Here is a 6364-nt window from a genome sequence, read left to right on the forward strand (position 1 = left end):
TGCTCATCTATCTCATTCATAGCTATCTCTTCTCTCTTCAGGACGATTTTTATCCCATGTGTTCAGTAAATATTTACTGAATGATGGAATGTATTTTCTTTCCCTACACTTAATTCTGGCTAGATTCACGGTATGTAATGAGAAAATACAAAAAATATGGAGAGGTCCTACACTATTAATAAAAAGGAGAATAGGCATAACTGTTGTTGAAAACCACTTATGGGAACAAATATTCATGGGCCAAAAATAGGGATCTGTGATATGTTCAGGGAAAGTGCGTTATATCAGAAATAAAGTCTACCCATGGAAAAAAAGACATAGTTTTTGTAAACAAGTGGAGAGTGGGTCCCTGAAGACTCTGAAGGCTAAACAAAGGCAGAAAGTCTGTGTGTGTTTTGTAGTAGAAAATTAATCGGGAACTTTCCAGAACGCTCGGTGGGTGGTGGAGGAGCAGCCTGTGGCTGAGCTGCGCTGTGCTCCGCTCCTTTCAGCTCTCTGGTGCCGGCCCGCTCACCGGCTGTAAATATGGTGAAAGAAACCACTTACTACGATGTTTTGGGGGTAAAACCCAATGCCACCCAGGAAGAATTGAAAAAGGCATATAGAAAATTGGCCTTGAAGTACCACCCTGATAAGAATCCAAATGAAGGAGAAAAGTTTAAACAGATTTCTCAAGCTTATGAAGTTCTTGCTGATTCCAAAAAAAGGGAACTATATGATAAAGGAGGGGAGCAGGCGATTAAAGAGGGCGGAGCAGGTGGTGGTTTTGGCTCACCCATGGATATCTTTGATATGTTCTTTGGAGGAGGAGGAAGAATGCAAAGAGAAAGGAGAGGTAAAAATGTTGTTCATCAGCTCTCAGTGACCTTAGAAGACTTATATAATGGTGCAACAAGAAAACTGGCTCGGCAAAAGAATGTGATTTGTGACAAATGTGAAGGCCGAGGTGGTAAGAAAGGAGCAGTAGAGTGCTGTCCCAGCTGCCGGGGGACAGGTATGCAGATAAGGATTCATCAGATTGGACCAGGAATGGTTCAGCAAATTCAGTCAGTGTGCATGGAGTGCCAGGGTCATGGAGAACGCATCAGTCCAAAAGACAGATGTAAAAGCTGCAATGGAAGAAAAATAGTTCGAGAGAAGAAAATTTTAGAAGTTCATATTGATAAAGGCATGAAAGATGGTCAGAAGATAACATTCCACGGTGAAGGAGACCAAGAACCAGGACTGGAGCCAGGAGATATTATCATTGTGTTAGATCAGAAGGACCATGCTGTTTTTACAATGCGAGGAGAAGACCTTTTCATGTGTATGGACATACAGCTGGTTGAAGCATTGTGCGGCTTCCAAAAGCCAATATCTACTCTTGACAACCGAACCATAGTCATCACCTCTCATCCAGGTCAGATTGTCAAGCATGGGGATATAAAATGTGTGCTAAATGAAGGTATGCCAATATATCGTCGGCCATATGAAAAGGGACGTCTAATCATTGAGTTTAAGGTAAACTTTCCTGAAAATGGCTTTCTCTCTCCTGATAAACTCTCTTTGCTGGAAAAACTCCTTCCTGAAAGGAAGGAAGTAGAAGAGACTGATGAAATTGATCAGGTAGAACTGGTGGACTTTGATCCAAATCAGGAAAGACGGCGCCATTATAATGGAGAAGCGTATGAGGATGATGAACATCACCCCAGAGGTGGCGTTTAGTGTCAGACCTCTTAATGGGCCAGTCACTCTTTGACATTCTGTATGCAGTAGTGAATGTGGAAAGGACTGTAATCATAATAAGCTCACTACTTGGCTATTGTTTTTGTTTTAATATTCAACTATAGTAGTGTTTTTAAAATAAAGTTAAATGAAGAATAAACACAAATATAAAAGCTCAAAAAAAAAAAAAGAAAATTAATCATTGGGCATGTTTCTCTGTATGGGATGAAGCAACCATTGGGTATATGTCCAAGATTGGTATAGCTAGATCTTGAGATAGAAAGGTTTTCAGCTTCCTCAGCAAACTTCACACTGATTTTCATAGTGGCTGTACAGGTCTGTACTCCTAAACCCAATGGATGAGTGTTATCCCTACTGTATATTGTTGCTATTATGATTTGTCACTTATTTTTATTGACCTTAGTCATTCTAACATGTGTAAAATGAAATCTTATAGAGGAGTTGATTTGCAGTTCTCTTATGATTAAGCATGCTGACCATTTCTTTGGTTACTTTTCAACCATGTGTGTTTCCTTTTGTGAGAATTCTCTGTTTAGATCTGTATCCCTTTTAAAAATGTTCATTATTGGTTTATTCCTAAAACCTTGAAACAAGAAACATCTCATGACGTACTTCAATAGTTGAATGGCTATAGAAAATAGGTTATAACTATTCAATGGGATAATACTCTTATGTTTAAAACAGGAAATAATGAATTCACAAGTAAAATGATGGAGCTAGGAAGAAAATCCTGAGTGATAAATCTTGATTCAAAATGGCAGATGTGGTATGTATTCACTTGCAAGTGGCTGTTAAGTCTTCAATAAGCAGATTACAATCCACATAACCAGATAGCTTGGGTATAGGGTAAATGATTAGAGTGAAAGAATTGAACATTTATAAGAAGGGGTAATAGTTATGGATGGCTGTGTAGAACTGGAACTAGAGTACCAAATGGAGAGAGGGAGGGCTGAAGTGGGTGATAGAGGGAATATGGGGAAGAACATTTGCGGGACATTTGAGGGGTTGTATGGAAACTTAATGTAGTAGAAGTTCATATATATAAAGGTAATCTAAAAGGAATTGCTAAATAACAAAGGAATCAGAATCCCAATTTCACATCTCTGAATACCGAATGAAGCTCCCAGTTCTAGGAACAGATCACATGTAATTGAATTGAGGCAAAGAACCCCCCAAATAACTCAGGCAATTGCAAAGGCCATCGGTTGCCATCTATGAATTGATGGCAAACCTTATTTCTAAAGACAACAGCTACACAACTCACTGAACATGAAGAAGTTGAGCTGGTGCCTAGCTAGTGGCTTTACTCATACTGACCAGTGTTCAGGATATTGAAGTTATTCTGTGTGTTACCAAAATGGGAGGTAAGCATAAATCTAGCTTCAAACCTTTTTATCTACAATGGTGACATGCCTGAAAAATACAGTAGTGCACAAAGCGTGTGAGAGTAACCAACTACTATCTGACTGCATTTAAGACCACTCCATGAGATGGAACGCATCCCCAACACAGTTCACATAGCCAGAAACCTGAGACTAGATCCAGTAACCTAGGAGAAAACTAAATAGTATAGTTCTGCTAAAGGCACAGAGCAAAAGGTGACTCCTAACAACAGAATGCTATGTTCATAGACAAGGATCTTCTGCATCCATCATCAGATAAGCTTCTTCCTGCAAAATGTGGGGAAAAAAACAGTGATCCACAGCTGGAAAAAGTACAAAAAGTGAGAGAACTTTGAACAGTCAATCCCAAATGAGATGTCTCCATTAAATTCCTCTTTTCATGGAACTCTCTGAAAGAGGAGGCATAAAGATAGTAAGAATCAGATGAATTGGATGATACCAAGGAAGCAAAGCCTTCCAAACATAGAAGGACCACTGCACCTATTAACTCACAGAGACTGTGGCAATATGCACAATACCTGCAAATTTTTTGACCTGATGGGGTCCTACACATGAAAGGAGAAGTGAGCACATGCCTGCAATCATAATCCAAAAGCTGTTTTCAACTGAAATGTATTTGAAAACGGAAGTTAGTTTTTCCAATGGAGTCTCACTGGTGATTCTTCTCTTTCCATCCAGCAAGAAGCTGTAACTGTACTAGTGATATAAATAGGACAAACTACTCTTAAGACCAATCCCCATGCTCAACAGTAGATGATCAACACAAAACGAACTCAAGAACATCTTTTGGAACTTCTTTACACTCCCAAACTTTACAGGTCCTTTGTGTATATATTGTTTTCCAGGCGTTTGTTTTTATGGGATTCCTTTGTTTGAATGTGCGTGCCTCTGCAGCTAGATGTGTTTCTTGTACTTTTCTTTGGCTATTTTTCTTCTATGTGTTTGTTTGGTTCTTTTCAGGTTGGTTTCCTTATATTTTATCTTATTTTTTAATTGTCTATTTGTATTCTAGTAAGAGATAAAATGGCATGTAAGGCAAGGACCTGGGAGGAGTAGGAATAAGAAAAAACAACCAAAATATATTATATGAAAAATATATTTTCAATTATTAACTGATTATTAATCATTGGATAGCATGGTTAGTTGTAGACATGTAAGAGGGCTTAGCAATAAATACACCTACTGTCAAGTCTGATAACCTGAATTTAATCTCCAGATCTCAAATGGTGGAACTGATTTCTAAAAGTTGTCTTTAAACCTCTACCCTTACACTGTGGCATCTGCACCTACATATTAAATAAATAAATAAATAAATAAATAAGCACATACACAATACAATAATGTAAATCCCAACTACTTGTTTTCATGAAAGAATCCAAACTCATTAAGACTCTGAGCTGAGTTCTTCATGAACTGGCACCTGCTGTTTTCTTTGCTTCTGTGCTTCCTGTAGGACTTTATCATCAGAACCACATTGTGCTTTTTTGACACCTACGGGCTCATGCTGACACACTCAGCAATAGAGTCCATGAATTGGTTTCTCTCTCTCTTTTGTTCATGCCTTTGCACAAGCTATTTCGTTTGTTGAGACAAGCCTTCCCTGCCTCTTCTCGTTCCCTGGAAGGCTTTCCTTGTGAACAGTGACATTGCCTGAGTATATGATTTGCATAGCTTTTATTGGAATTTGCTGTCCCCATTGCAGGTTCTTCCTCTGAGATAATCATCAGTTTTTAAATGTGCAACTGACTTACACAAAGCCTAGGATGACTGTGGTTCCTGGCTTTACTCAAGGCTTCCTACCTCGTGGAGAACATCAAGTTCCTGGTACCTAGGAGCTGCCCAGGAAACACTCATGAGTAAAAGTGACAATATAGATATAAGTAACAGAGCTTGGAATTTTACTGAAACAGGAGCGTGAGATGTGCAACCAGAGGTTTCACAAAGACAATATGATGGAAAATGTGTGATATAAGCTTTCAAGATGGCATAAACAGAAATTCTCAAGCTTCCCAATACAGTTCCTCATGTTATAGCAACCCCCAACCCTAGAATTATTTCATTGCTACATCATAATTGTAATTTTCCGACTATTATGAATTGTAACATAAATATCTGATATACAGGTGTCTGATATGCAGACCCAAAGGGGTTCATGACTCAGAGATTGAGAACTGCTGGCTTCAGGGATAAAATCACCTGAGCTTCATCTCCAGGACTGAAAGGAGGGAGCCAAGACCTACAAATCTGGTCTCTGCTTGTATAGTCTCTTCAAATTCTCTTCAAATATCTCTCTCTCTCTCTCTCTCTCTCTCTCTCTCTCTCTCTCTCTCTCTCTCACACACACACACACACACACACACACACACACACACACACACACACACATTTAATCTTAAAAGAGAATATACATGACAAACTTCTATCAAGAGAGAAGTATGGAGGAGAAACTGATTTTCAGGTTCTGGTTGATACAGGTTAGATCAGATCTATATAATAATATGATCAGAAAATGACAAGAGAGATTGAAGAGACATTTAGAAAATTGTAAAAGGTTGGGGTAGTAAAACCCAGAGTCCACTTTTGAAGAGTGTCTCCTCCCAGTGTGCTGGTGCCAGGGCCTGTGATACACTTGCCTTGTTGCATCTATGAATCTGTTATCAGATAACACCCCTGAGTGATGATGGGGAGAAGTGTGAGGGATGTCAGGACCCTTGGCTTTGGTCCTGAGGGGAAGGCCCAGGCTGTGAAGCTGTAAGCAGAGCTGGCATGCACTGCAGAACAGATGAGCTTTTAAAAGATTCAAGTTTGGTTCACAATTCACAACTCGTGAGTTCCAAATGCTTCTAAATTTGGCTGAATGCATTTTTCCCTAGCTGTGTGCCACCAAGCAAGACACAGTGACTTCATCGAGTTAGGAAAACAAAGAGCTATAATTGCCTCCATGCAGAAATAAACTTGATGAGGACAAAAGGGGTGCGCTGTAAGTACTACAGCAGCAGACCCCTAATTTTGTGTATTTTCCACTGAAACAGCTTTCTCTGGCATCAACAACAGAACTATTCACTGGAAGGATAGCACCAGTTACCGGCTTACTTAGAAGCAAAGTGGCACTAAGTGAGTTATCTTTCAGCTTTGTTGAACAAGCAAATTATATAGTAAATTAAATCACATTTTACTGTTCAGTTGGTGTGGTGCGCATTACAGAGTGCACTTTGATTCAACCTTGCATCTTCTGC

General features: G+C 39.3%; 1 pseudogene; it reads left to right on the top strand.

The window, feature by feature from the left end:
* Gm7816 (predicted pseudogene 7816) lies at window positions 438-1881 on the top strand (annotated as a pseudogene).

The sequence above is a fragment of the Mus musculus genome, chromosome 5, assembly GCF_000001635.26.
Source record: "Mus musculus strain C57BL/6J chromosome 5, GRCm38.p6 C57BL/6J".
Classification (NCBI taxonomy): Eukaryota; Metazoa; Chordata; class Mammalia; order Rodentia; family Muridae; genus Mus; species Mus musculus.